Genomic DNA, 27,078 nt, shown 5'->3' with positions numbered 1-27,078 from the left:
TCAAAATCTTCCAATGCCACACAAAACCAATGTTTTTTTGTGCGCACGATGAGGATGGGATTCGAACCCATGCGTGCATAGCACAATGGATTAGCAGTCCATCGCCTTAACCACTCGGCCACCTCATCCTTTTTCCTGCTTGTGGCAGTTGCCCCCACAAACTGTAGTTGCTGTAATTTAACCCTTGATTGAAATCAATGAAAGTTAAGCATAGCAATTAAAGGGCCATGTGTCGATCCCATCGAGACATTTAACAATTGTGTTGTCAGGCCGAGTGGTGTACAGTGCTTGATTAAGTGTGGGGAGGTTTCGGTTCATATCCCACCGTTGAGGTTGCCCTTGCTAAAGCTATTCTTCAATTTCTGAATCTTATCAGTCGCTCTAGGATTGTGCAGGGATTCTATATTCATGTGGGAACATGCAAGAGAAGAAAAAACATCTGTTTTGCGAAGATGTTTGTGTTCCAATCCACACATGTAGTTCATCGGCTTCACCACTCAGATACCAAGTCCTGTGCTTTCGCGGTGGCAGTGGGCCATCTTATCAGTGTTTGCCAGAGTCAAAATCTTCCAATGCCATACAAAACCAATGTTTTTTTGTGCGCACGATGAGGATGGGATTCGAACCCATGCGTGCATAGCACAATGGATTAGCAGTCCATCGCCTTAACCACTCGGCCACCTCATCCTTCTTCTGTCTTGTGGCAGTTGCCCCCACAAACTGTAGTTGCTGTATTTAAACCCTTGATTGACATCAATGAAAGTTAAGCATAGCAATTGCAGGGCCATGTGTCGATCCCATCGAGACATTTAGAAATTGTGTTGTCAGGCCGAGTGGTGTACAGTGCTTGATTAAGTGTGGGGAGGTTTCGGTTCAAATCCCACCGTTGAGGTTGCCCTTGCTAAAGCTATTCTTCAATTCCTGAATCTTATCAGTTTGCTCTAGGATTGTGCAGGGATTCTATATTCATGTGGGGCCATGCAAGAGAAGACAAAACATCTGTTTTGCGAAGATGTTTGTGTTCCAATCCACACATGTAGTTCATCGGCTTCACCACTCAGATACCAAGTCCTGTGCTTTCGCGGTGGCAGTGGGCCATCTTATCAGTGTTTGCCAGAGTCAAAATCTTCCAATGCCATACAAAACCAATGTTTTTTTGTGCACACGATGAGGATGGGATTCGAACCCATGCGTGCATAGCACAATGGATTAGCAGTCCATCGCCTTAACCACTCGGCCACCTCATCCTTTTTCCTGCTTGTGGCAGTTGCCCCCACAAACTGTAGTTGCTGTAATTTAACCCTTGATTGAAATCAATGAAAGTTAAGCATAGCAATTAAAGGGCCATGTGTCGATCCCATCGAGACATTTAACAATTGTGTTGTCAGGCCGAGTGGTGTACAGTGCTTGATTAAGTGTGGGGAGGTTTCGGTTCATATCCCACCGTTGAGGTTGCCCTTGGTAAAGCTATTCTTCAATTTCTGAATCTTATCAGTCGCTCTAGGATTGTGCAGGGATTCTATATTCATGTGGGAACATGCAAGAGAAGAAAAAACATCTGTTTTGCGAAGATGTTTGTGTTCCAATCCACACATGTAGTTCATCGGCTTCACCACTCAGATACCAAGTCCTGTGCTTTCGCGGTGGCAGTGGGCCATCTTATCAGAGTTTGCCAGAGTCAAAATCTTCCAATGCCATACAAAACCAATGTTTTTTTGTGCGCACGATGAGGATGGGATTCGAACCCATGCGTGCATAGCACAATTGATTAGCAGTCCATCGCCTTAACCACTCGGCCACCTCATCCTTTTTCCTGCTTGTGGCAGTTGCCCCCACAAACTGTAGTTGCTGTAATTTAACCCTTGATTGAAATCAATGAAAGTTAAGCATAGCAATTAAAGGGCCATGTGTCGATCCCATCGAGACATTTAACAATTGTGTTGTCAGGCCGAGTGGTGTACAGTGCTTGATTAAGTGTGGGGAGGTTTCGGTTCATATCCCACCTTTGAGGTTGCCCTTGGTAAAGCTATTCTTCAATTTCTGAATCTTATCAGTCGCTCTAGAATTGTGCAGGGATTCTATATTCATGTGGGGCCATGCAAGAGAAGAAAAAACATCTGTTTTGCGAAGATGTTTGTGTTCCAATCCACACATGTAGTTCATCGGCTTCACCACTCAGATACCAAGTCCTGTGCTTTCGCGGTGGCAGGGGCCATCTTATCAGTGTTTGCCAGAGTCAAAATCTTCCAATGCCATACAAAACCAAAGTTTTTTTGTAGGCACGATGAGGATGGGATTCAAACCCATGCGTGCATAGCACAATGGATTAGCAGTCCATCGCCTTAACCACTCGGCCACCTCATCCTATTTCTGTCTTGTGGCAGTTGCCCCCACAAACTGTAGTTGCTGTATTTAAACCCTTGATTGAAATCAATGAAAGTTAAGCATAGCAATTGCAGGGCCATGTGTCGATCCCATCGAGACATTTAAAAAATGTGTTGTCAGGCCTAGTGGTCTACAGTGCTTGATTAAGTGTGGGGAGGTTTCGGTTCATATCCCACCGTTGAGGTTGCCCTTGGTAAAGCTATTCTTCAATTTCTGAATCTTATCAGTCGCTCTAGGATTGTGCAGGGATTCTATATTCATGTGGGGCCATGCAAGAGAAGAAAAAACATCTGTTTTGCGAAGATGTTTGTCTTCCAATCCACACATGTAGTTCATCGGCTTCACCACTCAGATACCAAGTCCTGTGCTTTCGCGGTGGCAGTGGGCCATCTTATCAGTGTTTGCCAGAGTCAAAATCTTCCAATGCCATACAAAACCAAAGTCTTTTTGTAGGTACGATGAGGATGGGATTCGAAACCATGCGTGCATAGCACAATGGATTAGCAGTCCATCGCCTTAACCACTCGGCCACCTCATCCTTTTTCCTGCTTGTGGCAGTTGCCCCCACAAACTGTAGTTGCTGTAATTTAACCCTTGATTGAAATCAATGAAAGTTAAGCATAGCAATTAAAGGGCCATGTGTCGATCCCATCGAGACATTTAACAATTGTGTTGTCAGGCCGAGTGGTGTACAGTGCTTGATTAAGTGTGGGGAGGTTTCGGTTCATATCCCACCGTTGAGGTTGCCCTTGGTAAAGCTATTCTTCAATTTCTGAATCTTATCAGTCGCTCTAGGATTGTGCAGGGATTCTATATTCATGTGGGAACATGCAAGAGAAGAAAAAACATCTGTTTTGCGAAGATGTTTGTGTTCCAATCCACACATGTAGTTCATCGGCTTCACCACTCAGATACCAAGTCCTGTGCTTTCGCGGTGGCAGTGGGCCATCTTATCAGTGTTTGCCAGAGTCAAAATCTTCCAATGCCATACAAAACCAATGTTTTTTTGTGCGCACGATGAGGATGGGATTCGAACCCATGCGTGCATAGCACAATTGATTAGCAGTCCATCGCCTTAACCACTCGGCCACCTCATCCTTTTTCCTGCTTGTGGCAGTTGCCCCCACAAACTGTAGTTGCTGTAATTTAACCCTTGATTGAAATCAATGAAAGTTAAGCATAGCAATTAAAGGGCCATGTGTCGATCCCATCGAGACATTTAACAATTGTGTTGTCAGGCCGAGTGGTGTACAGTGCTTGATTAAGTGTGGGGAGGTTTCGGTTCATATCCCACCTTTGAGGTTGCCCTTGGTAAAGCTATTCTTCAATTTCTGAATCTTATCAGTCGCTCTAGAATTGTGCAGGGATTCTATATTCATGTGGGGCCATGCAAGAGAAGAAAAAACATCTGTTTTGCGAAGATGTTTGTGTTCCAATCCACACATGTAGTTCATCGGCTTCACCACTCAGATACCAAGTCCTGTGCTTTCGCGGTGGCAGTGGGCCATCTTATCAGTGTTTGCCAGAGTCAAAATCTTCCAATGCCATACAAAACCAAAGTTTTTTTGTAGGCACGATGAGGATGGGATTCAAACCCATGCGTGCATAGCACAATGGATTAGCAGTCCATCGCCTTAACCACTCGGCCACCTCATCCTATTTCTGTCTTGTGGCAGTTGCCCCCACAAACTGTAGTTGCTGTATTTAAACCCTTGATTGAAATCAATGAAAGTTAAGCATAGCAATTGCAGGGCCATGTGTCGATCCCATCGAGACATTTAAAAAATGTGTTGTCAGGCCTAGTGGTCTACAGTGCTTGATTAAGTGTGGGGAGGTTTCGGTTCATATCCCACCGTTGAGGTTGCCCTTGGTAAAGCTATTCTTCAATTTCTGAATCTTATCAGTCGCTCTAGGATTGTGCAGGGATTCTATATTCATGTGGGGCCATGCAAGAGAAGAAAAAACATCTGTTTTGCGAAGATGTTTGTCTTCCAATCCACACATGTAGTTCATCGGCTTCACCACTCAGATACCAAGTCCTGTGCTTTCGCGGTGGCAGTGGGCCATCTTATCAGTGTTTGCCAGAGTCAAAATCTTCCAATGCCATACAAAACCAAAGTCTTTTTGTAGGTACGATGAGGATGGGATTCGAACCCATGCGTGCATAGCACAATGGATTAGCAGTCCATCGCCTTAACCACTCGGCCACCTCATCCTTTTTCCTGCTTGTGGCAGTTGCCCACACAAACTGTAGTTGCTGTAATTTAACCCTTGATTGAAATCAATGAAAGTTAAGCATAGCAATTAAAGGGCCATGTGTCGATCCCATCGAGACATTTAACAATTGTGTTGTCAGGCCGAGTGGTGTACAGTGCTTGATTAAGTGTGGGGAGGTTTCGGTTCATATCCCACCGTTGAGGTTGCCCTTGGTAAAGCTATTCTTCAATTTCTGAATCTTATCAGTCGCTCTAGGATTGTGCAGGGATTCTATATTCATGTGGGAACATGCAAGAGAAGAAAAAACATCTGTTTTGCGAAGATGTTTGTGTTCCAATCCACACATGTAGTTCATCGGCTTCACCACTCAGATACCAAGTCCTGTGCTTTCGCGGTGGCAGTGGGCCATCTTATCAGTGTTTGCCAGAGTCAAAATCTTCCAATGCCATACAAAACCAATGTTTTTTTGTGCGCACGATGAGGATGGGATTCGAACCAATGCGTGCATAGCACAATTGATTAGCAATCCATCGCCTTAACCACTCAGCCACCTCATCCTTTTTCCTGCTTGTGGCAGGTGACCCCACAAACTGTAGTTGCTGTAATTTAACCCTTGATTGAAATCAATGAAAGTTAAGCATAGCAATTAAAGGGCCATGTGTCGATCCCATCGAGACATTTAACAATTGTGTTGTCAGGCCGAGTGGTGTACAGTGCTTGATTAAGTGTGGGGAGGTTTCGGTTCATATCCCACCGTTGAGGTTGCCCTTGGTAAAGCTATTCTTCAATTTCTGAATCTTATCAGTCGCTCTAGGATTGTGCAGGGATTCTATATTCATGTGGGAACATGCAAGAGAAGAAAAAACATCTGTTTTGCGAAGATGTTTGTGTTCCAATCCACACATGTAGTTCATCGGCTTCACCACTCAGATACCAAGTCCTGTGCTTTCGCGGTGGCAGTGGGCCATCTTATCAGTGTTTGCCAGAGTCAAAATCTTCCAATGCCATACAAAACCAATGTTTTTTTGTGCGCACGATGAGGATGGGATTCGAACCCATGCGTGCATAGCACAATTGATTAGCAATCCATCGCCTTAACCACTCAGCCACCTCATCCTTTTTCCTGCTTGTGGCAGTTGCCCCCACAAACTGTAGTTGCTGTAATTTAACCCTTGATTGAAAACAATGAAAGTTAAGCATAGCAATTAAAGGGCCATGTGTCGATCCCATCGAGACATTTAACAATTGTGTTGTCAGGCCGAGTGGTGTACAGTGCTTGATTAAGTGTGGGGAGGTTTCGGTTCATATCCCACCTTTGAGGTTGCCCTTGGTAAAGCTATTCTTCAATTTCTGAATCTTATCAGTCGCTCTAGAATTGTGCAGGGATTCTATATTCATGTGGGGCCATGCAAGAGAAGAAAAAACATCTGTTTTGCGAAGATGTTTGTGTTCCAATCCACACATGTAGTTCATCGGCTTCACCACTCAGATACCAAGTCCTGTGCTTTCGCGGTGGCAGTGGGCCATCTTATCAGTGTTTGCCAGAGTCAAAATCTTCCAATGCCATACAAAACCAATGTTTTTTTGTTGGTACGATGAGGACGGGATTCGAACCCATGCGTGCATAGCACAATGGATTAGCAGTCCATCGCCTTAACCACTCGGCCACCTCATCCTTTTTCCTGCTTGTGGCAGTTGCCCCCACAAACTGTAGTTGCTGTAATTTAACCCTTGATTGAAATCAATGAAAGTTAAGCATAGCAATTAAAGGGCCATGTGTCGACCCATCGAGACATTTAACAATTGTGTTGTCAGGCCGAGTGGTGTACAGTGCTTGATTAAGTGTGGGGAGGTTTCGGTTCAAATCCCACCGTTGAGGTTGCCCTTGCTAAAGCTATTCTTCAATTCCTGAATCTTATCAGTTTGCTCTAGGATTGTGCAGGGATTCTATATTCATGTGGGGCCATGCAAGAGAAGACAAAACATCTGTTTTGCGAAGATGTTTGTGTTCCAATCCACACATGTAGTTCATCGGCTTCACCACTCAGATACCAAGTCCTGTGCTTTCGCGGTGGCAGTGGGCCATCTTATCAGTGTTTGCCAGAGTCAAAATCTTCCAATGCCATACAAAACCAATGTTTTTTTGTGCTCACGATGAGGATGGGATTCGAACCCATGCGTGCATAGCACAATGGATTAGCAGTCCATCGCCTTAACCACTCGGCCACCTCATCCTTTTTCCTGCTTGTGGCAGTTGCCCCCACAAACTGTAGTTGCTGTAATTTAACCCTTGATTGAAATCAATGAAAGTTAAGCATAGCAATTAAAGGGCCATGTGTCGATCCCATCGAGACATTTAACAATTGTGTTGTCAGGCCGAGTGGTGTACAGTGCTTGATTAAGTGTGGGGAGGTTTCGGTTCATATCCCACCTTTGAGGTTGCCCTTGGTAAAGCTATTCTTCAATTTCTGAATCTTATCAGTCGCTCTAGAATTGTGCAGGGATTCTATATTCATGTGGGGCCATGCAAGAGAAGAAAAAACATCTGTTTTGCGAAGATGTTTGTGTTCCAATCCACACATGTAGTTCATCGGCTTCACCACTCAGATACCAAGTCCTGTGCTTTCGCGGTGGCAGTGGGCCATCTTATCAGTGTTTGCCAGAGTCAAAATCTTCCAATGCCATACAAAACCAAAATTTTTTTGTAGGCACGATGAGGATGGGATTCAAACCCATGCGTGCATAGCACAATGGATTAGCAGTCCATTAGCAGTCCATCGCCTTAACCACTCGGCCACCTCATCCTATTTCTGTCTTGTGGCAGTTGCCCCCACAAACTGTAGTTGCTGTATTTAAACCCTTGATTGAAATCAATGAAAGTTAAGCATAGCAATTGCAGGGCCATGTGTCGATCCCATCGAGACATTTAAAAAATGTGTTGTCAGGCCGAGTGGTCTACAGTGCTTGATTAAGTGTGGGGAGGTTTCGGTTCATATCCCACCGTTGAGGTTGCCCTTGGTAAAGCTATTCTTCAATTTCTGAATCTTATCAGTCGCTCCAGGATTGTGCAGGGATTCTATATTCATGTGGGGCCATGCAAGAGAAGAAAAAACATCTGTTTTGCGAAGATGTTTGTGTTCCAATCCACACATGTAGTTCATCGGCTTCACCACTCAGATACCAAGTCCTGTGCTTTCGCGGTGGCAGTGGGCCATCTTATCAGTGTTTGCCAGAGTCAAAATCTTCCAATGCCATACAAAACAAATGTTTTTTTGTGCGCACGATGAGGATGGGATTCGAACCCATGCGTGCATAGCACAATGGATTAGCAGTCCATCGCCTTAACCACTCGGCCACCTCATCCTTTTTCCTGCTTGTGGCAGTTGCCCCCACAAACTGTAGTTGCTGTAATTTAACCCTTGATTGAAATCAATGAAAGTTAAGCATAGCAATTAAAGGGCCATGTGTCGATCCCATCGAGACATTTAACAATTGTGTTGTCAGGCCGAGTGGTGTACAGTGCTTGATTAAGTGTGGGGAGGTTTCGGTTCATATCCCACCTTTGAGGTTGCCCTTGGTAAAGCTATTCTTCAATTTCTGAATCTTATCAGTCGCTCTAGAATTGTGCAGGGATTCTATATTCATGCGGGGCCATGCAAGAGAAGACAAAACATCTGTTTTGCGAAGATGTTTGTGTTCCAATCCACACATGTAGTTCATCGGCTTCACCACTCAGATACCAAGTCCTGTGCTTTCGCGGTGGCAGTGGGCCATCTTATCAGTGTTTGCCAGAGTCAAAATCTTCCAATGCCATACAAAACCAAAGTTTTTTTGTAGGCACGATGAGGATGGGATTCAAACCCATGCGTGCATAGCACAATGGATTAGCAGTCCATTAGCAGTCCATCGCCTTAACCACTCGGCCACCTCATCCTATTTCTGTCTTGTGGCAGTTGCCCCCACAAACTGTAGTTGCTGTATTTAAACCCTTGATTGAAATCAATGAAAGTTAAGCATAGCAATTGCAGGGCCATGTGTCGATCCCATCGAGACATTTAAAAAATGTGTTGTCAGGCCGAGTGGTCTACAGTGCTTGATTAAGTGTGGGGAGGTTTCGGTTCATATCCCACCGTTGAGGTTGCCCTTGGTAAAGCTATTCTTCAATTTCTGAATCTTATCAGTCGCTCCAGGATTGTGCAGGGATTCTATATTCATGTGGGGCCATGCAAGAGAAGAAAAAACATCTGTTTTGCGAAGATGTTTGTGTTCCAATCCACACATGTAGTTCATCGGCTTCACCACTCAGATGCCAAGTCCTGTGCTTTCGCGGTGGCAGTGGGCCATCTTATCAGTGTTTGCCAGAGTCAAAATCTTCCAATGCCATACAAAACCAATGTTTTTTTGTGCGCACGATGAGGATGGGATTCAAACCCATGCGTGCATAGCACAATGGATTAGCAGTCCATCGCCTTAACCACTCGGCCACCTCATCCTTTTTCCTGCTTGTGGCAGTTGCCCCCACAAACTGTAGTTGCTGTAATTTAACCCTTGATTGAAATCAATGAAAGTTAAGCATAGCAATTAAAGGGCCATGTGTCGATCCCATCGAGACATTTAACAATTGTGTTGTCAGGCCGAGTGGTGTACAGTGCTTGATTAAGTGTGGGGAGGTTTCGGTTCATATCCCACCGTTGAGGTTGCCCTTGGTAAAGCTATTCTTCAATTTCTGAATCTTATCAGTCGCTCTAGAATTGTGCAGGGATTCTATATTCATGTGGGGCCATGCAAGAGAAGAAAAAACATCTGTTTTGCGAAGATGTTTGTGTTCCAATCCACACATGTAGTTCATCGGCTTCACCACTCAGATACCAAGTCCTGTGCTTTCGCGGTGGCAGTGGGCCATCTTATCAGTGTTTGCCAGAGTCAAAATCTTCCAATGCCATACAAAACCAATGTTTTTTTGTAGGCACGATGAGGATGGGATTCAAACCCATGCGTGCATAGCACAATGGATTAGCAGTCCATCGCCTTAACCACTCGGCCACCTCATCCTTTTTCCTGCTTGTGGCAGTTGCCCCCACAAACTGTAGTTGCTGTAATTTAACCCTTGATTGAAATCAATGAAAGTTAAGCATAGCAATTAAAGGGCCATGTGTCGATCCCATCGAGACATTTAACAATTGTGTTGTCAGGCCGAGTGGTCTACAGTGCTTGATTAAGTGTGGGGAGGTTTCGGTTCAAATCCCACCGTTGAGGTTGCCCTTGGTAAAGCTATTCTTCAATTCCTGAATCTTATCAGTTTGCTCTAGGATTGTGCAGTGATCTTATATTCATGTGGGGCCATGCAAGAGAAGACAAAACATTTGTTTTGCGAAGATGTTTGTGTTCCAATCCACACATGTAGTTCATCGGCTTCACCACTCAGATACCAAGTCCTGTGCTTTCGCGGTGGCAGTGGGCCATCTTATCAGTGTTTGCCAGAGTCAAAATCTTCCAATGCCATACAAAACCAATGTTTTTTTGTGCGCACGATGAGGATGGGATTCGAACCCATGCGTGCATAGCACAATGGATTAGCAGTCCATCGCCTTAACCACTCGGCCACCTCATCCTTTTTCTGTGTTTTGGCAGTTGCCCCCACAAACTGTAGTTGCTGTTTTTAAACCCTTGATTGAAATCAATGAAAGTTAAGCATAGCAATTGCAGGGCCATGTGTCGATCCCATCGAGACATTTAAAAAATGTGTTTGTCAGGCCGAGTGGTCTACAGTGCTTGATTAAGTGTGGGGAGGTTTCGGTTCATATCCCACCGTTGAGGTTGCCCTTGGTAAAGCTATTCTTCAATTTCTGAATCTTATCAGTCGCTCTAGGATTGTGCAGGGATTCTATATTCATGTGGGGCCATGCAAGAGAAGACAAAACATCTGTTTTGCGAAGATGTTTGTGTTCCAATCCACACATGTAGTTCATCGGCTTCACCACTCAGATACCAAGTCCTGTGCTTTCGCGGTGGCAGTGGGCCATCTTATCAGTGTTTGCGAGAGTCAAAATCTTCCAATGCCATACAAAACCAATGTTTTTTTGTGCGCACGATGAGATTCGAACCCATGCGTGTATAGCACAACGGATTAGCAGTCCATCGCCTTAACCACTCGGCCACCTCATCCTTTTTCCTGCTTGTGGCAGTTGCCCCCACAAACTGTAGTTGCTGTAATTTAACCCTTGATTGAAATCAATGAAAGTTAAGCATAGCAATTAAAGGGCCATGTGTCGATCCCATCGAGACATTTAACAATTGTGTTGTCAGGCCGAGTGGTGTACAGTGCTTGATTAAGTGTGGGGAGGTTTCGGTTCATATCCCACCTTTGAGGTTGCCCTTGGTAAAGCTATTCTTCAATTTCTGAATCTTATCAGTTTGCTCTAGGATTGTGCAGGGATTCTATATTCATGTGGGGCCATGCAAGAGAAGACAAAACATCTGTTTTGCGAAGATGTTTGTGTTCCAATCCACACATGTAGTTCATCGGCTTCACCACTCAGATACCAAGTCCTGTGCTTTCGCGGTGGCAGTGGGCCATCTTATCAGTGTTTGCCAGAGTCAAAATCTTCCAATGCCATACAAAACCAAAGTTTTTTTGTAGGCACGATGAGGATGGGATTTGAACCCATGCGTGCATAGCACAATGGATTAGCAGTCCATCGCCTTAACCACTCGAATACCACCTCATCCTTGTTCTGTCTTGTGGCAGTTGCCCCCACCAACTGTAGTTGCTGTATTTCAACCCTTGATTGAAATCAATGAAAGTTAAGCATAGCAATTGCAGGGCCATGTGTCGATCCCATCGAGACATTTAAAAAATGTGTTGTCAGGCCTAGTGGTCTACAGTGCTTGATTAAGTGTGGGGAGGTTTCGGTTCATATCCCACCGTTGAGGTTGCCCTTGGTAAAGCTACTCTTCAATTTCTGAATCTTATCAGTCGCTCTAGGATTGTGCAGGGATTCTATATTCATGTGGGGCCATGCAAGAGAAGAAAAAACATCTGTTTTGCGAAGATGTTTGAGTTCCAATCCACACATGTAGTTCATCGGCTTCACCACTCAGATACCAAGTCCTGTGCTTTCGCGGTGGCAGTGGGCCATCTTATCAGTGTTTGCCAGAGTCAAAATCTTCCAATGCCATACAAAACCAATGTTTTTTTGTGCGCACGATGAGTATGGGATTCGAACCCATGCGTGCATAGCACAATGGATTAGCAGTCCATCGCCTTAACCACTCGGCCACCTCATCCTTTTTCTGTGTTTTGGCAGTTGCCCCCACAAACTGTAGTTGCTGTTTTTAAACCCTTGATTGAAATCAATGAAAGTTAAGCATAGCAATTGCAGGGCCATGTGTCGATCTCATCGAGACATTTAAAAAATGTGTTGTCAGGCCGAGTGGTCTACAGTGCTTGATTAAGTGTGGGGAGGTTTCGGTTCAAATCCCACCGTTGAGGTTGCCCTTGGTAAAGCTATTCTTCAATTCCTGAATCTTATCAGTTTGCTCTAGGATTGTGCAGGGATTCTATATTCATGTGGGGCCATGCAAGAGAAGACAAAACATCTGTTTTGCGAAGATGTTTGTGTTCCAATCCACACATGTAGTTCATCGGCTTCACCACTCAGATACCAAGTCCTGTGCTTTCGCGGTGGCAGTGGGCCATCTTATCAGTGTTTGCGAGAGTCAAAATCTTCCAATGCCATACAAAACCAAAGTTTTTTTGTAGGCAAGATGAGGATGGGATTCGAACCAATGCGTGCATAGCACAATAGATTAGCAGTCCATCGCCTTAACCACTCGGCCACCTCGTCCTATTTCAGTCTTGTGGCAGTTGCCCCCATAAACTGTAGTTGCTGTAATTTAGACCCTTGATTGAAATCAAAGAGAGTTAAGCATAGCAATTGCAGGGCCATGTGTCGATCCCATCGAGACATTTAAAAAATGTGTTGTCAGGCCGAGTGGTCTACAGTGCTTGATTAAGTGTGGGGAGGTTTCGGTTCATATCCCACCGTTGAGGTTGCCCTTGGTAAAGCTATTCTTCAATTTCTGAATCTTATCAGTCGCTCTAGGATTGTGCAGGGATTCTATATTCATGTGGGGCCATGCAAGAGAAGACAAAACATCTGTTTTGCGAAGATGTTTGTGTTCCAATCCACACATGTAGTTCATCGGCTTCACCACTCAGATACCAAGTCCTGTGCTTTCGCGGTGGCAGTGGGCCATCTTATCAGTGTTTGCGAGAGTCAAAATCTTCCAATGCCATACAAAACCAATGTTTTTTTGTGCGCACGAAGAGATTCGAACCCATGCGGGTATAGCACAACGGATTAGCAGTCCATCGCCTTAACCACTCGACCAACTCATTATTGTTCTGTCTTTTGGCAGTTGCCCCCACAAACTGTAGTTGCTGTATTTAAACCCTTGATTGAAATAAATGAAAGTTGAGCATAGCAATTGCAGGGCCATGTGTCGATCCCATCGAGATATTTAACAAATGTGTTGTCAGGCAGAGTTGTCAACAGTGCTTGATTAAGTGTGGGGAGGTTTCGGTTCAAATCCCACCGTTGAGGTTGCCCTTGGTAAAGCTATTCTTCAATTCCTGAATCTTATCAGTTTGCTCTAGGATTGTGCAGGGATTCTATATTCATGTGGGGCCATGCAAGAGAAGACAAAACATCTGTTTTGCGAAGATGTTTGTGTTCCAATCCACACATGTAGTTCATCGGCTTCACCACTCAGATACCAAGTCCTGTGCTTTCGCGGTCGCAGTGGGCCATCTTATCAGTGTTTCCCAGAGTCAAAATCTTCCAATGCCATACAAAACCAAAGTTTTTTTGTAGGTACGATGAGGATGGGATTCGAACCCATGCGTACATAGCACAATGGATTAGCAGTCCATCGCCTTAACCACTCAGCCAACTCATCCTTTTTCCTACTTGTGGCAGTTGCCCCCACAAACTGTAGTTGCTGTATTTAAACCCTTGATTGAAATCAATGAAAGTTAAGCATAGCAATTGCAGGGCCATGTGTCGATCCCATCGAGACATTTAACAAATGTGTTGTCAGGCCGAGTGGTCTACAGTGCTTGATTAAGTGTGGGGAGGTTTCGGTTCATATCCCACCGTTGAGGTTGCCCTTGGTAAAGCTATTCTTCAATTTCTGAATCTTATCAGTCGCTCTAGGATTGTGCAGGGATTCTATATTCATGTGGGGCCATGCAAGAGAAGAAAAAACATCTGTTTTGCGAAGATGTTTGTGTTCCAATCCACACATGTAGTTCATCGGCTTCACCACTCAGATACCAAGTCCTGTGCTTTCGCGGTGGCAGTGGGCCATCTTATCAGTGTTTGCGAGAGTCAAAATCTTCCAATGCCATACAAAACCAATGTTTTTTTGTGCGCACGATGAGGATGGGATTCAAACCCATGCGTGCATAGCACAATGGATTAGCAGTCCATCGCCTTAACCACTCGGATACCTCGTCCTTTTTCTGTGTTTTGGCAGTTGCCCCCACAAACTGTAGTTGCTGTTTTTAAACCCTTGATTGAAATCAATGAAAGTTAAGCATAGCAATTGCAGGGCCATGTGTCGATCTCATCGAGACATTTAAAAAATGTGTTGTCAGGCCGAGTGGTCTACAGTGCTTGATTAAGTGTGGGGAGGTTTCGGTTCAAATCCCACCGTTGAGGTTGCCCTTGGTAAAGCTATTCTTCAATTCCTGAATCTTATCAGTTTGCTCTAGGATTGTGCAGGGATTCTATATTCATGTGGGGCCATGCAAGAGAAGACAAAACATCTGTTTTGCGAAGATGTTTGTGTTCCAATCCACACATGTAGTTCATCGGCTTCACCACTCAGATACCAAGTCCTGTGCTTTCGCGGTGGCAGTGGGCCATCTTATCAGTGTTTGCGAGAGTCAAAATCTTCCAATGCCATACAAAACCAAAGTTTTTTTGTAGGCACGATGAGGATGGGATTCGAACCAATGCGTGCATAGCACAATAGATTAGCAGTCCATCGCCTTAACCACTCGGCCACCTCATCCTATTTCAGTCTTGTGGCAGTTGCCCCCATAAACTGTAGTTGCTGTAATTTAGACCCTTGATTGAAATCAAAGAGAGTTAAGCATAGCAATTGCAGGGCCATGTGTCGATCCCATCGAGAAATTAAAAAATTGTGTTGTCAGGCCTAGTGGTCTACAGTGCTTGATTAAGTGTGGGGAGGTTTCGGTTCATATCCCACCGTTGAGGTTGCCCTTGGTAAAGCTATTCTTCAATTTCTGAATCTTATCAGTCGCTCTAGGATTGTGCAGGGATTCTATATTCATGTGTGGCCATGCAAGAGAAGAAAACACATTGTTTTGCGAAGATGTTTGTGTTCCAATCCACACATGTAGTTCATCGGCTTCACCACTCAGATACCAAGTCCTGTGCTTTCGCGGTGGCAGTGGGCCATCTTATCAGTGTTTGCCAGAGTCAAAATCTTCCAAAGCCATACAAAACCAATGTTTTTTTGTGCGCACGATGAGGATGGGATTCGAACCCATGCGTGCATAGCACAATGGATTAGCAGTCCATCGCCTTAACCACTCGGCCACCTCATCCTTTTTCTGTGTTTTGGCAGTTGCCCCCACAAACTGTAGTTGCTGTTTTTAAACCCTTGATTGAAATCAATGAAAGTTAAGCATAGCAATTGCAGGGCCATGTGTCGATCCCATCGAGACATTTAAAAAATGTGTTGTCAGGCCGAGTGGTCTACAGTGCTTGATTAAGTGTGTTGAGGTTTCGGTTCATATCCCACCGTTGAGGTTGCCCTTGGTAAAGCTATTCTTCAATTTCTGAATCTTATCAGTCGCTCTAGGATTGTGCAGGGATTCTATATTCATGTGGGGCCATGCAAGAGAAGACAAAACATCTGTTTTGCGAAGATGTTTGTGTTCCAATCCACACATGTAGTTCATCGGCTTCACCACTCAGATACCAAGTCCTGTGCTTTCGCGGTGGCAGTGGGCCATCTTATCAGTGTTTGCGAGAGTCAAAATCTTCCAATGCCATACAAAACCAATGTTTTTTTGTGCGCACGATGAGATTCGAACCCATGCGTGTATAGCACAACGGATTAGCAGTCCATCGCCTTAACCACTCGACCAACTCATTATTGTTCTGTCTTTTGGCAGTTGCCACCACAAACTGTAGTTGCTGTATTTAAACCCTTGATTGAAATCAATGAAAGTTGAGCATAGCAATTGCAGGGCCATGTGTCGATCCCATCGAGATATTTAACAAATGTGTTGTCAGGCAGAGTTGTCTACAGTGCTTGATTAAGTATGGGGAGGTTTCGGTTCATATCCCACCGTTGAGGTTGCCCTTGGTAAAGCTATTCTTCAATTTCTGAATCTTATCAGTCGCTCTAGGATTGTGCAGGGATTCTATATTCATGTGGGGCCATGCAAGAGAAGACAAAACATCTGTTTTGCGAAGATGTTTGTGTTCCAATCCACACATGTAGTTCATCGGCTTCACCACTCAGATACCAAGTCCTGTGCTTATGCGGTCGCAGTGGGCCATCTTATCAGTGTTTGCGAGAGTCAAAATCTTCCAATGCCATACAAAACAACACTTTTTTTGTGTGCACGATGAGGATGGGATTCGAACCCATGCGTGCATTGCACAATGGATTAGCAGTCCATCGCCTTTACCACTCGGCCACCTCTTTCTTTTTCAGTCAGGTGGCAGTTGCCCCCACAAACTGTAGTTGCTGTATTTAAACCCTTGATTGAAATCAATGAAAGTTAAGCATAGCAATTGCAGGGCCATGTGTCGATCCCATCGAGAAATTAAAAAATTGTGTTGTCAGGCCGAGTTGTCTACAGTGCTTGATTAAGTGTGGGGAGGTTTCGGTTCATATCCCACCGTTGAGGTTGCCCTTGGTAAAGCTATTCTTCAATTTCTGAATCTTATCAGTCGCTCTAGGATTGTGCAGGGATTCTATATTCATGTGGGGCCATGCAAGAGAAGAAAAAACATCTGTTTTGCGAAGATGTTTGTGTTCCAATCCACACATGTAGTTCATCGGCTTCACCACTCAGATACCAAGTCCTGTGCTTTCGCGGTGGCAGTGGGCCATCTTATCAGTCTTTGCCAGAGTCAAAATCTTCCAATGCCATACCAAACCAAGGTTTTTTTGTGCGCACGATGAGGATGGGATTCGAACCCATGCGTGCATATCACAATGGATTAGCAGTCCATCGCCTTAACCACTGGGCCACCTCATCCTTGTTCTGTCTTGTGGCAGTTTCCCCCACAAACTGTAGTTGCTGTATTTAAACCCTTGATTGAAATCAATGAAAGTTAAGCATAGCAATTGCACGGCCATGTGTCGATCCCATCGAGACATTTAACAAATGTGTTGTCAGGCAGAGTGGTGTACAGTGCTTGATTAATTGTGGGGAGGTTTCGGTTCAAATCCCACTGTTGAGGTTGCCCTTGGTAAAGCTATTCTTCAATTCCTGAATCTTATCAGTTTGCTCTAGGATTGTGCAGGGATTCTATATTCATGTGGGGCCATGCAAGAGAAGACAAAACATCTGTTTTGCGAAGATGTTTGTGTTCCAATCCACACATGTAGTTCATCGGCTTCACCACTCAGATACCAAGTCCTGTGCTTTCGCGGTGGCAGTGGGCCATCTTATCAGTCTTTGCCAGAGTCAAAATCTTCCAATGCCATACCAAACCAAGGTTTTTTTGTGCGCACGATGAGGATGGGATTCAAACCCATGCGTGCATAGCACAATGGATTAGCAGTCCATCGCCTTAACCACTCGTCCACCTCATCCTTTTTCTGTCTTGTGGCAGTTGCCCCCACAAACTGTAGTTGCTGTATTTAAACCCTTGATTGAAATCAATGAGAGCTAAGCATAGCAATTGCAGGGCCATGTGTCGATCCCATCGAGAAATTAAAAAATTGTGTTGTCAGGCCGAGTGGTCTACAGTGCTTGATTAAGTGTGGGGAGGTTTTCGGTTCATATCCCACCGTTGAGGTTGCCCTTGGTAAAGCTATTCTTCAATTCCTGAATCTTATCAGTCTGCTCTAGGATTGTAGCAGGGATTCTATATTCATGTGGGGCCATGCAAGAGAAGAAAAAACATCTGTTTTGCGAAGATGTTTGTGTTCCAATCCACACATGTAGTTCATCTGCTTCACCACTCAGATACGAAGTCCTGTGCTTTCGCGGTGGCAGTGGGCCATCTTATCAGTCTTTGCCAGAGTCAAAATCTTCCAATGCCATACCAAACCAAGGTTTTTTTGTGCGCACGATGAGGATGGGATTCGAACCCATGCTTGCATAGCACAATGGATTAGCAGTCCATCGCCTTAACCACTCGGCCACCTCATCCTTGTTCTTGCTTGTGGCAGTTGCCCCCACAAACTGTAGTTGCTGTATTTAAACCCTTGATTGAAATCAATGAAAGTTAAGCATAGCAATTGCAGGGCCATGTGTCGATCCCATCGAGAAATTAAAAAATTGTGTTGTCAGGCAGAGTGGTGTACAGTGCTTGATTAAGTGTGGGGAGGTTTCGGTTCATATCCCACCGTTGAGGTTGCCCTTGGTAAAGCTATTCTTCAATTCCTGAATCTTATCAGTTTGCTCTAGGATTGTGCAGGGATTCTATATTCATGTGGGGCCATGCAAGAGAAGACAAAACATCTGTTTTGCGAAGATGTTTGTGTTCCAATCCACACATGTAGTTCATCGGCTTCACCACTCAGATACCAAGTCCTGTGCTTTCGCGGTGGCAGTGGGCCATCTTATCAGTGTTTGCGAGAGTCAAAATCTCCAATGCCATACAAAACCAATGTTTTTTTGTGCGCACGATGAGGATGGGATTCGAACCCATGCGTGCATAGCACAATGGATTAGCAGTCCATCGCCTTAACCACTCGGCCACCTCATCCTTTTTCTGCCTTGTGGCAGTTGCCCCCACATACTGTAGTTGTTGTATTTAAACCCTTGATTGAAATCAATGAAAGTTAAGCATAGCAATTGCAGGGCCATGTGTCGATCCCATCGAGACATTTAACAAATGTGTTGTCAGGTCGAGTGGTCTACAGTGCTTGATTAAGTGTGGGGAGGTTTTCGGTTCAAATCCCACCGTTGAGGTTGCCCTTGGTAAAGCTATTCTTCAATTCCTGAATCTTATCAGTTTGCTCTAGGATATAGCAGGGATTCTATATTCATGTGGGGCCATGCAAGAGAAGAAAAAACATCTGTTTTGCGAAGATGTTTGTGTTCCAATCCACACATGTAGTTCATCGGCTTCACCACTCAGATACCAAGTCCTGTGCTTTCGCGGTGGCAGTGGGCCATCTTATCAGTGTTTGCGAGAGTCAAAATCTCCAATGCCATACAAAACCAATGTTTTTTTGTGCGCACGATGAGGATGGGATTCGAACCCATGCATGCATAGCACAATGGATTAGCAGTCCATCGCCTTAACCACTCGGCCACCTCATCCTTGTTCTTGCTTGTGGCAGTTGCCCCCACAAACTGTAGTTGCTGTATTTAAACCCTTGATTGAAATCAATGAAAGTTAAGCATAGCAATTGCAGGGCCATGTGTCGATCCCATCGAGACATTTAACAAATGTGTTGTCAGGTCGAGTGGTCTACAGTGCTTGATTAAGTGTGGGGAGGTTTTCGGTTCAAATCCCACCGTTGAGGTTGCCCTTGGTAAAGCTATTCTTCAATTCCTGAATCTTATCAGTTTGCTCTAGGATTGTGCAGGGATTCTATATTCATGTGGGGCCATGCAAGAGAAGACAAAACATCTGTTTTGCGAAGATGTTTGTGTTCCAATCCACACATGTAATTCATCGGCTTCACCACTCAGATACCAAGTCCTGTGCTTTCGCGGTGGCAGTGGGCCATCTTATCAGTGTTTGCGAGAGTCAAAATCTCCAATGCCATACAAAACCAATGTTTTTTTGTGCGCACGATGAGGATGGGATTCGAACCCATGCGTGCATAGCACAATGGATTAGCAGTCCATCGCCTTAACCACTCGGCCACCTCATCCTGTTTCTGCCTTGTGGCAGTTGCCCCCACATACTGTAGTTGTTGTATTTAAACCCTTGATTGAAATCAATGAAAGTTAAGCATAGCAATTGCGGGGCCATGTGTCGATCCCATCGAGACATTTAACAAATGTGTTGTCAGGTCGAGTGGTCTACAGTGCTTGATTAAGTGTGGGGAGGTTTTCGGTTCAAATCCCACCGTTGAGGTTGCCCTTGGTAAAGCTATTCTTCAATTCCTGAATCTTATCAGTTTGCTCTAGGATATAGCAGGGATTCTATATTCATGTGGGGCCATGCAAGAGAAGAAAAAACATCTGTTTTGCGAAGATGTGTGTGTTCCAATCCACACATGTAGTTCATCGGCTTCACCACTCAGATACGAAGTCCTGTGCTTTCGCAGTGGCAGTGGGCCATCTTATCAGTCTTTGCCAGAGTCAAAATCTTCCAATGCCATACCAAACCAAGGTTTTTTTGTGCGCACGATGAGGATGGGATTCGAACCCATGCTTGCATAGCACAATGGATTAGCAGTCCATCGCCTTAACCACTCGGCCACCTCATCCTTGTTCTTGCTTGTGGCAGTTGCCCCCACAAACTGTAGTTGCTGTATTTAAACCCTTGATTGAAATCAATGAAAGTTAAGCATAGCAATTGCAGGGCCATGTGTCGATCCCATCGAGAAATTAAAAAATTGTGTTGTCAGGCAGAGTGGTGTACAGTGCTTGATTAAGTGTGGGGAGGTTTCGGTTCATATCCCACCGTTGAGGTTGCCCTTGGTAAAGCTATTCTTCAATTCCTGAATCTTATCAGTTTGCTCTAGGATTGTGCAGGGATTCTATATTCATGTGGGGCCATGCAAGAGAAGACAAAACATCTGTTTTGCGAAGATGTTTGTGTTCCAATCCACACATGTAGTTCATCGGCTTCACCACTCAGATACCAAGTCCTGTGCTTTCGCGGTGGCAGTGGGCCATCTTATCAGTGTTTGCGAGAGTCAAAATCTCCAATGCCATACAAAACCAATGTTTTTTTGTGCGCACGATGAGGATGGGATTCGAACCCATGCGTGCATAGCACAATGGATTAGCAGTCCATCGCCTTAACCACTCGGCCACCTCATCCTTTTTCTGCCTTGTGGCAGTTGCCCCCACATACTGTAGTTGTTGTATTTAAACCCTTGATTGAAATCAATGAAAGTTAAGCATAGCAATTGCAGGGCCATGTGTCGATCCCATCGAGACATTTAACAAATGTGTTGTCAGGTCGAGTGGTCTACAGTGCTTGATTAAGTGTGGGGAGGTTTTCGGTTCAAATCCCACCGTTGAGGTTGCCCTTGGTAAAGCTATTCTTCAATTCCTGAATCTTATCAGTTTGCTCTAGGATATAGCAGGGATTCTATATTCATGTGGGGCCATGCAAGAGAAGAAAAAACATCTGTTTTGCGAAGATGTTTGTGTTCCAATCCACACATGTAGTTCATCGGCTTCACCACTCAGATACCAAGTCCTGTGCTTTCGCGGTGGCAGTGGGCCATCTTATCAGTGTTTGCGAGAGTCAAAATCTCCAATGCCATACAAAACCAATGTTTTTTTGTGCGCACGATGAGGATGGGATTCGAACCCATGCATGCATAGCACAATGGACTAGCAGTCCATCGCCTTATCCACTCGGCCACCTCATCCTTTTTCTGTCTTGTGGCAGTTGCCCCCACAAACTGTAGTTGCTGTATTTAAACCCTTGATTGAAATCAATGAGAATTAAGCATAGCAATTGCAGGGCCATATGTCGATCCCATCGAGACATTTAACAAATGTGTTGTCAGGCAGAGTGGTCTACAGTGCTTGATTAAGTGTGGGGAGGTTTCGGTTCATATCCCACCGTTGAGGTTGCCCTTGGTAAAGCTATTCTTCAATTTCTGAATCTTATCAGTCTCTCTAGGATTGTGCAGGGATTCTATATTCATGTGGGGCCATGCAAGAGAAGAAAAAACATCTGTTTTGCGAAGATGTTTGTGTTCCAATCCACACATGTAGTTCATCGGCTTCACCACTCAGATACCAAGTCCTGTGCTTTCGCGGTGGCAGTGGGCCATCTTATTAGTGTTTGCGAGAGTCAAAATCTCCAATGCCATACAAAACCAATGTTTTTTTGTGCGCACGATGAGGATGGGATTCGAACCCATGCGTGCATAGCACAATGGATTAGCAGTCCATCGCCTTAACCACTCGGCCACCTCATCCTGTTTCTGCCTTGTGGCAGTTGCCCCCACATACTGTAGTTGTTGTATTTAAACCCTTGATTGAAATCAATGAAAGTTAAGCATAGCAATTGCGGGGCCATGTGTCGATCCCATCGAGACATTTAACAAATGTGTTGTCAGGTCGAGTGGTCTACAGTGCTTGATTAAGTGTGGGGAGGTTTTCGGTTCAAATCCCACCGTTGAGGTTGCCCTTGGTAAAGCTATTCTTCAATTCCTGAATCTTATCAGTTTGCTCTAGGATATAGCAGGGATTCTATATTCATGTGGGGCCATGCAAGAGAAGAAAAAACATCTGTTTTGCGAAGATGTGTGTGTTCCAATCCACACATGTAGTTCATCGGCTTCACCACTCAGATACGAAGTCCTGTGCTTTCGCAGTGGCAGTGGGCCATCTTATCAGTCTTTGCCAGAGTCAAAATCTTCCAATGCCATACCAAACCAAGGTTTTTTTGTGCGCACGATGAGGATGGGATTCGAACCCATGCTTGCATAGCACAATGGATTAGCAGTCCATCGCCTTAACCACTCGGCCACCTCATCCTTGTTCTTGCTTGTGGCAGTTGCCCCCACAAACTGTAGTTGCTGTATTTAAACCCTTGATTGAAATCAATGAAAGTTAAGCATAGCAATTGCAGGGCCATGTGTCGATCCCATCGAGAAATTAAAAAATTGTGTTGTCAGGCAGAGTGGTGTACAGTGCTTGATTAAGTGTGGGGAGGTTTCGGTTCATATCCCACCGTTGAGGTTGCCCTTGGTAAAGCTATTCTTCAATTCCTGAATCTTATCAGTTTGCTCTAGGATTGTGCAGGGATTCTATATTCATGTGGGGCCATGCAAGAGAAGACAAAACATCTGTTTTGCGAAGATGTTTGTGTTCCAATCCACACATGTAGTTCATCGGCTTCACCACTCAGATACCAAGTCCTGTGCTTTCGCGGTGGCAGTGGGCCATCTTATCAGTATTTGCGAGAGTCAAAATCTCCAATGCCATACAAAACCAATGTTTTTTTGTGCGCACGATGAGGATGGGATTCGAACCCATGCGTGCATAGCACAATGGATTAGCAGTCCATCGCCTTAACCACTCGGCCACCTCATCCTTTTTCTGCCTTGTGGCAGTTGCCCCCACATACTGTAGTTGTTGTATTTAAACCCTTGATTGAAATCAATGAAAGTTAAGCATAGCAATTGCAGGGCCATGTGTCGATCCCATCGAGACATTTAACAAATGTGTTGTCAGGTCGAGTGGTCTACAGTGCTTGATTAAGTGTGGGGAGGTTTTCGGTTCAAATCCCACCGTTGAGGTTGCCCTTGGTAAAGCTATTCTTCAATTCCTGAATCTTATCAGTTTGCTCTAGGATATAGCAGGGATTCTATATTCATGTGGGGCCATGCAAGAGAAGAAAAAACATCTGTTTTGCGAAGATGTTTGTGTTCCAATCCACACATGTAGTTCATCGGCTTCACCACTCAGATACCAAGTCCTGTGCTTTCGCGGTGGCAGTGGGCCATCTTATCAGTGTTTGCGAGAGTCAAAATCTCCAATGCCATACAAAACCAATGTTTTTTTGTGCGCACGATGAGGATGGGATTCGAACCCATGCATGCATAGCACAATGGATTAGCAGTCCATCGCCTTAACCACTCGGCCACCTCATCCTTGTTCTTGCTTGTGGCAGTTGCCCCCACAAACTGTAGTTGCTGTATTTAAACCCTTGATTGAAATCAATGAAAGTTAAGCATAGCAATTGCAGGGCCATGTGTCGATCCCATCGAGACATTTAACAAATGTGTTGTCAGGTCGAGTGGTCTACAGTGCTTGATTAAGTGTGGGGAGGTTTTCGGTTCAAATCCCACCGTTGAGGTTGCCCTTGGTAAAGCTATTCTTCAATTCCTGAATCTTATCAGTTTGCTCTAGGATTGTGCAGGGATTCTATATTCATGTGGGGCCATGCAAGAGAAGACAAAACATCTGTTTTGCGAAGATGTTTGTGTTCCAATCCACACATGTAATTCATCGGCTTCACCACTCAGATACCAAGTCCTGTGCTTTCGCGGTGGCAGTGGGCCATCTTATCAGTGTTTGCGAGAGTCAAAATCTCCAATGCCATACAAAACCAATGTTTTTTTGTGCGCACGATGAGGATGGGATTCGAACCCATGCGTGCATAGCACAATGGATTAGCAGTCCATCGCCTTAACCACTCGGCCACCTCATCCTGTTTCTGCCTTGTGGCAGTTGCCCCCACATACTGTAGTTGTTGTATTTAAACCCTTGATTGAAATCAATGAAAGTTAAGCATAGCAATTGCGGGGCCATGTGTCGATCCCATCGAGACATTTAACAAATGTGTTGTCAGGTCGAGTGGTCTACAGTGCTTGATTAAGTGTGGGGAGGTTTTCGGTTCAAATCCCACCGTTGAGGTTGCCCTTGGTAAAGCTATTCTTCAATTCCTGAATCTTATCAGTTTGCTCTAGGATATAGCAGGGATTCTATATTCATGTGGGGCCATGCAAGAGAAGAAAAAACATCTGTTTTGCGAAGATGTGTGTGTTCCAATCCACACATGTAGTTCATCGGCTTCACCACTCAGATACGAAGTCCTGTGCTTTCGCAGTGGCAGTGGGCCATCTTATCAGTGTTTGCGAGAGTCAAAATCTCCAATGCCATACAAAACCAATGTTTTTTTGTGCGCACGATGAGGATGGGATTCGAACCCATGCATGCATAGCACAATGGATTAGCAGTCCATCGCCTTAACCACTCGGCCACCTCATCCTTGTTCTTGCTTGTGGCAGTTGCCCCCACAAACTGTAGTTGCTGTATTTAAACCCTTGATTGAAATCAATGAAAGTTAAGCATAGCAATTGCAGGGCCATGTGTCGATCCCATCGAGACATTTAACAAATTGTGTTGTCAGGCAGAGTGGTGTACAGTGCTTGATTAAGTGTGGGGAGGTTTCGGTTCATATCCCACCGTTGAGGTTGCCCTTGGTAAAGCTATTCTTCAATTCCTGAATCTTATCAGTTTGCTCTAGGATTGTGCAGGGATTCTATATTCATGTGGGGCCATGCAAGAGAAGACAAAACATCTGTTTTGCGAAGATGTTTGTGTTCCAATCCACACATGTAGTTCATCGGCTTCACCACTCAGATACCAAGTCCTGTGCTTTCGCGGTGGCAGTGGGCCATCTTATCAGTATTTGCGAGAGTCAAAATCTCCAATGCCATACAAAACCAATGTTTTTTTGTGCGCACGATGAAGATGGGATTCGAACCCATGCGTGCATAGCACAATGGATTAGCAGTCCATCGCCTTAACCACTCGGCCACCTCATCCTTTTTCTGCCTTGTGGCAGTTGCCCCCACATACTGTAGTTGTTGTATTTAAACCCTTGATTGAAATCAATGAAAGTTAAGCATAGCAATTGCAGGGCCATGTGTCGATCCCATCGAGACATTTAACAAATGTGTTGTCAGGTCGAGTGGTCTACAGTGCTTGATTAAGTGTGGGGAGGTTTTCGGTTCAAATCCCACCGTTGAGGTTGCCCTTGGTAAAGCTATTCTTCAATTCCTGAATCTTATCAGTTTGCTCTAGGATATAGCAGGGATTCTATATTCATGTGGGGCCATGCAAGAGAAGAAAAAACATCTGTTTTGCGAAGATGTTTGTGTTCCAATCCACACATGTAGTTCATCGGCTTCACCACTCAGATACCAAGTCCTGTGCTTTCGCGGTGGCAGTGGGCCATCTTATCAGTGTTTGCGAGAGTCAAAATCTCCAATGCCATACAAAACCAATGTTTTTTTGTGCGCACGATGAGGATGGGATTCGAACCCATGCATGCATAGCACAATGGATTAGCAGTCCATCGCCTTAACCACTCGGCCACCTCATCCTTGTTCTTGCTTGTGGCAGTTGCCCCCACAAACTGTAGTTGCTGTATTTAAACCCTTGATTGAAATCAATGAAAGTTAAGCATAGCAATTGCAGGGCCATGTGTCGATCCCATCGAGACATTTAACAAATGTGTTGTCAGGTCGAGTGGTCTACAGTGCTTGATTAAGTGTGGGGAGGTTTTCGGTTCAAATCCCACCGTTGAGGTTGCCCTTGGTAAAGCTATTCTTCAATTCCTGAATCTTATCAGTTTGCTCTAGGATTGTGCAGGGATTCTATATTCATGTGGGGCCATGCAAGAGAAGACAAAACATCTGTTTTGCGAAGATGTTTGTGTTCCAATCCACACATGTAATTCATCGGCTTCACCACTCAGATACCAAGTCCTGTGCTTTCGCGGTGGCAGTGGGCCATCTTATCAGTGTTTGCGAGAGTCAAAATCTCCAATGCCATACAAAACCAATGTTTTTTTGTGCGCACGATGAGGATGGGATTCGAACCCATGCGTGCATAGCACAATGGATTAGCAGTCCATCGCCTTAACCACTCGGCCACCTCATCCTGTTTCTGCCTTGTGGCAGTTGCCCCCACATACTGTAGTTGTTGTATTTAAACCCTTGATTGAAATCAATGAAAGTTAAGCATAGCAATTGCGGGGCCATGTGTCGATCCCATCGAGACATTTAACAAATGTGTTGTCAGGTCGAGTGGTCTACAGTGCTTGATTAAGTGTGGGGAGGTTTTCGGTTCAAATCCCACCGTTGAGGTTGCCCTTGGTAAAGCTATTCTTCAATTCCTGAATCTTATCAGTTTGCTCTAGGATATAGCAGGGATTCTATATTCATGTGGGGCCATGCAAGAGAAGAAAAAACATCTGTTTTGCGAAGATGTGTGTGTTCCAATCCACACATGTAGTTCATCGGCTTCACCACTCAGATACGAAGTCCTGTGCTTTCGCAGTGGCAGTGGGCCATCTTATCAGTGTTTGCGAGAGTCAAAATCTCCAATGCCATACAAAACCAATGTTTTTTTGTGCGCACGATGAGGATGGGATTCGAACCCATGCATGCATAGCACAATGGATTAGCAGTCCATCGCCTTAACCACTCGGCCACCTCATCCTTGTTCTTGCTTGTGGCAGTTGCCCCCACAAACTGTAGTTGCTGTATTTAAACCCTTGATTGAAATCAATGAAAGTTAAGCATAGC

The 27,078-nt window shown here is 44.7% G+C and overlaps 37 non-coding genes across 37 annotated transcripts; all 37 read right to left on the bottom strand.

Moving 5' to 3' along the window:
• Window positions 1–46: 46 nt before the first annotated feature.
• trnas-gcu (transfer RNA serine (anticodon GCU)) lies at window positions 47–128 on the bottom strand. The gene has a single exon. It is a non-coding gene; the product is annotated as a tRNA-Ser (tRNA).
• A 477-nt stretch (window positions 129–605) lies between these two features.
• On the bottom strand, window positions 606–687 carry trnas-gcu (transfer RNA serine (anticodon GCU)). Its single transcript has one exon. It is a non-coding gene; the product is annotated as a tRNA-Ser (tRNA).
• Window positions 688–1,165: 478 nt separating this feature from the next.
• On the bottom strand, window positions 1,166–1,247 carry trnas-gcu (transfer RNA serine (anticodon GCU)). The gene has a single exon. It is a non-coding gene; the product is annotated as a tRNA-Ser (tRNA).
• Window positions 1,248–1,724: 477 nt separating this feature from the next.
• trnas-gcu (transfer RNA serine (anticodon GCU)) lies at window positions 1,725–1,806 on the bottom strand. The gene has a single exon. It is a non-coding gene; the product is annotated as a tRNA-Ser (tRNA).
• A 476-nt stretch (window positions 1,807–2,282) lies between these two features.
• Window positions 2,283–2,364, bottom strand: trnas-gcu (transfer RNA serine (anticodon GCU)). The gene has a single exon. It is a non-coding gene; the product is annotated as a tRNA-Ser (tRNA).
• Window positions 2,365–2,841: 477 nt separating this feature from the next.
• Window positions 2,842–2,923, bottom strand: trnas-gcu (transfer RNA serine (anticodon GCU)). Its single transcript has one exon. It is a non-coding gene; the product is annotated as a tRNA-Ser (tRNA).
• Window positions 2,924–3,400: 477 nt separating this feature from the next.
• trnas-gcu (transfer RNA serine (anticodon GCU)) lies at window positions 3,401–3,482 on the bottom strand. The gene has a single exon. It is a non-coding gene; the product is annotated as a tRNA-Ser (tRNA).
• Window positions 3,483–3,959: 477 nt separating this feature from the next.
• Window positions 3,960–4,041, bottom strand: trnas-gcu (transfer RNA serine (anticodon GCU)). The gene has a single exon. It is a non-coding gene; the product is annotated as a tRNA-Ser (tRNA).
• A 477-nt stretch (window positions 4,042–4,518) lies between these two features.
• trnas-gcu (transfer RNA serine (anticodon GCU)) lies at window positions 4,519–4,600 on the bottom strand. Its single transcript has one exon. It is a non-coding gene; the product is annotated as a tRNA-Ser (tRNA).
• A 1,036-nt stretch (window positions 4,601–5,636) lies between these two features.
• On the bottom strand, window positions 5,637–5,718 carry trnas-gcu (transfer RNA serine (anticodon GCU)). Its single transcript has one exon. It is a non-coding gene; the product is annotated as a tRNA-Ser (tRNA).
• A 477-nt stretch (window positions 5,719–6,195) lies between these two features.
• On the bottom strand, window positions 6,196–6,277 carry trnas-gcu (transfer RNA serine (anticodon GCU)). The gene has a single exon. It is a non-coding gene; the product is annotated as a tRNA-Ser (tRNA).
• Window positions 6,278–6,754: 477 nt separating this feature from the next.
• On the bottom strand, window positions 6,755–6,836 carry trnas-gcu (transfer RNA serine (anticodon GCU)). The gene has a single exon. It is a non-coding gene; the product is annotated as a tRNA-Ser (tRNA).
• Window positions 6,837–7,313: 477 nt separating this feature from the next.
• Window positions 7,314–7,406, bottom strand: trnas-gcu (transfer RNA serine (anticodon GCU)). The gene is given in 2 exon segments: window positions 7,314–7,358; window positions 7,370–7,406. It is a non-coding gene; the product is annotated as a tRNA-Ser (tRNA).
• A 477-nt stretch (window positions 7,407–7,883) lies between these two features.
• Window positions 7,884–7,965, bottom strand: trnas-gcu (transfer RNA serine (anticodon GCU)). Its single transcript has one exon. It is a non-coding gene; the product is annotated as a tRNA-Ser (tRNA).
• A 477-nt stretch (window positions 7,966–8,442) lies between these two features.
• Window positions 8,443–8,535, bottom strand: trnas-gcu (transfer RNA serine (anticodon GCU)). Its single transcript is given in 2 exon segments — window positions 8,443–8,487; window positions 8,499–8,535. It is a non-coding gene; the product is annotated as a tRNA-Ser (tRNA).
• A 477-nt stretch (window positions 8,536–9,012) lies between these two features.
• Window positions 9,013–9,094, bottom strand: trnas-gcu (transfer RNA serine (anticodon GCU)). The gene has a single exon. It is a non-coding gene; the product is annotated as a tRNA-Ser (tRNA).
• A 477-nt stretch (window positions 9,095–9,571) lies between these two features.
• Window positions 9,572–9,653, bottom strand: trnas-gcu (transfer RNA serine (anticodon GCU)). The gene has a single exon. It is a non-coding gene; the product is annotated as a tRNA-Ser (tRNA).
• Window positions 9,654–10,131: 478 nt separating this feature from the next.
• Window positions 10,132–10,213, bottom strand: trnas-gcu (transfer RNA serine (anticodon GCU)). Its single transcript has one exon. It is a non-coding gene; the product is annotated as a tRNA-Ser (tRNA).
• Window positions 10,214–11,807: 1,594 nt separating this feature from the next.
• Window positions 11,808–11,889, bottom strand: trnas-gcu (transfer RNA serine (anticodon GCU)). The gene has a single exon. It is a non-coding gene; the product is annotated as a tRNA-Ser (tRNA).
• Window positions 11,890–15,159: 3,270 nt separating this feature from the next.
• Window positions 15,160–15,241, bottom strand: trnas-gcu (transfer RNA serine (anticodon GCU)). Its single transcript has one exon. It is a non-coding gene; the product is annotated as a tRNA-Ser (tRNA).
• A 1,589-nt stretch (window positions 15,242–16,830) lies between these two features.
• trnas-gcu (transfer RNA serine (anticodon GCU)) lies at window positions 16,831–16,912 on the bottom strand. The gene has a single exon. It is a non-coding gene; the product is annotated as a tRNA-Ser (tRNA).
• Window positions 16,913–17,952: 1,040 nt separating this feature from the next.
• Window positions 17,953–18,034, bottom strand: trnas-gcu (transfer RNA serine (anticodon GCU)). The gene has a single exon. It is a non-coding gene; the product is annotated as a tRNA-Ser (tRNA).
• Window positions 18,035–18,511: 477 nt separating this feature from the next.
• On the bottom strand, window positions 18,512–18,593 carry trnas-gcu (transfer RNA serine (anticodon GCU)). The gene has a single exon. It is a non-coding gene; the product is annotated as a tRNA-Ser (tRNA).
• A 478-nt stretch (window positions 18,594–19,071) lies between these two features.
• Window positions 19,072–19,153, bottom strand: trnas-gcu (transfer RNA serine (anticodon GCU)). Its single transcript has one exon. It is a non-coding gene; the product is annotated as a tRNA-Ser (tRNA).
• Window positions 19,154–19,631: 478 nt separating this feature from the next.
• On the bottom strand, window positions 19,632–19,713 carry trnas-gcu (transfer RNA serine (anticodon GCU)). The gene has a single exon. It is a non-coding gene; the product is annotated as a tRNA-Ser (tRNA).
• Window positions 19,714–20,192: 479 nt separating this feature from the next.
• trnas-gcu (transfer RNA serine (anticodon GCU)) lies at window positions 20,193–20,274 on the bottom strand. Its single transcript has one exon. It is a non-coding gene; the product is annotated as a tRNA-Ser (tRNA).
• A 477-nt stretch (window positions 20,275–20,751) lies between these two features.
• trnas-gcu (transfer RNA serine (anticodon GCU)) lies at window positions 20,752–20,833 on the bottom strand. Its single transcript has one exon. It is a non-coding gene; the product is annotated as a tRNA-Ser (tRNA).
• Window positions 20,834–21,869: 1,036 nt separating this feature from the next.
• trnas-gcu (transfer RNA serine (anticodon GCU)) lies at window positions 21,870–21,951 on the bottom strand. The gene has a single exon. It is a non-coding gene; the product is annotated as a tRNA-Ser (tRNA).
• A 479-nt stretch (window positions 21,952–22,430) lies between these two features.
• Window positions 22,431–22,512, bottom strand: trnas-gcu (transfer RNA serine (anticodon GCU)). Its single transcript has one exon. It is a non-coding gene; the product is annotated as a tRNA-Ser (tRNA).
• A 477-nt stretch (window positions 22,513–22,989) lies between these two features.
• trnas-gcu (transfer RNA serine (anticodon GCU)) lies at window positions 22,990–23,071 on the bottom strand. Its single transcript has one exon. It is a non-coding gene; the product is annotated as a tRNA-Ser (tRNA).
• Window positions 23,072–23,549: 478 nt separating this feature from the next.
• trnas-gcu (transfer RNA serine (anticodon GCU)) lies at window positions 23,550–23,631 on the bottom strand. Its single transcript has one exon. It is a non-coding gene; the product is annotated as a tRNA-Ser (tRNA).
• A 478-nt stretch (window positions 23,632–24,109) lies between these two features.
• On the bottom strand, window positions 24,110–24,191 carry trnas-gcu (transfer RNA serine (anticodon GCU)). The gene has a single exon. It is a non-coding gene; the product is annotated as a tRNA-Ser (tRNA).
• A 478-nt stretch (window positions 24,192–24,669) lies between these two features.
• Window positions 24,670–24,751, bottom strand: trnas-gcu (transfer RNA serine (anticodon GCU)). Its single transcript has one exon. It is a non-coding gene; the product is annotated as a tRNA-Ser (tRNA).
• A 478-nt stretch (window positions 24,752–25,229) lies between these two features.
• trnas-gcu (transfer RNA serine (anticodon GCU)) lies at window positions 25,230–25,311 on the bottom strand. Its single transcript has one exon. It is a non-coding gene; the product is annotated as a tRNA-Ser (tRNA).
• Window positions 25,312–25,789: 478 nt separating this feature from the next.
• Window positions 25,790–25,871, bottom strand: trnas-gcu (transfer RNA serine (anticodon GCU)). The gene has a single exon. It is a non-coding gene; the product is annotated as a tRNA-Ser (tRNA).
• Window positions 25,872–26,349: 478 nt separating this feature from the next.
• On the bottom strand, window positions 26,350–26,431 carry trnas-gcu (transfer RNA serine (anticodon GCU)). The gene has a single exon. It is a non-coding gene; the product is annotated as a tRNA-Ser (tRNA).
• Window positions 26,432–26,909: 478 nt separating this feature from the next.
• On the bottom strand, window positions 26,910–26,991 carry trnas-gcu (transfer RNA serine (anticodon GCU)). The gene has a single exon. It is a non-coding gene; the product is annotated as a tRNA-Ser (tRNA).
• Window positions 26,992–27,078: the final 87 nt, after the last annotated feature.

The sequence above is a fragment of the Salvelinus fontinalis genome, chromosome 10 (assembly GCF_029448725.1).
Source record: "Salvelinus fontinalis isolate EN_2023a chromosome 10, ASM2944872v1, whole genome shotgun sequence".
NCBI classification, from domain to species: domain Eukaryota; kingdom Metazoa; phylum Chordata; class Actinopteri; order Salmoniformes; family Salmonidae; genus Salvelinus; species Salvelinus fontinalis.
This window is presented reverse-complemented; position numbering and strand designations above follow the sequence as displayed.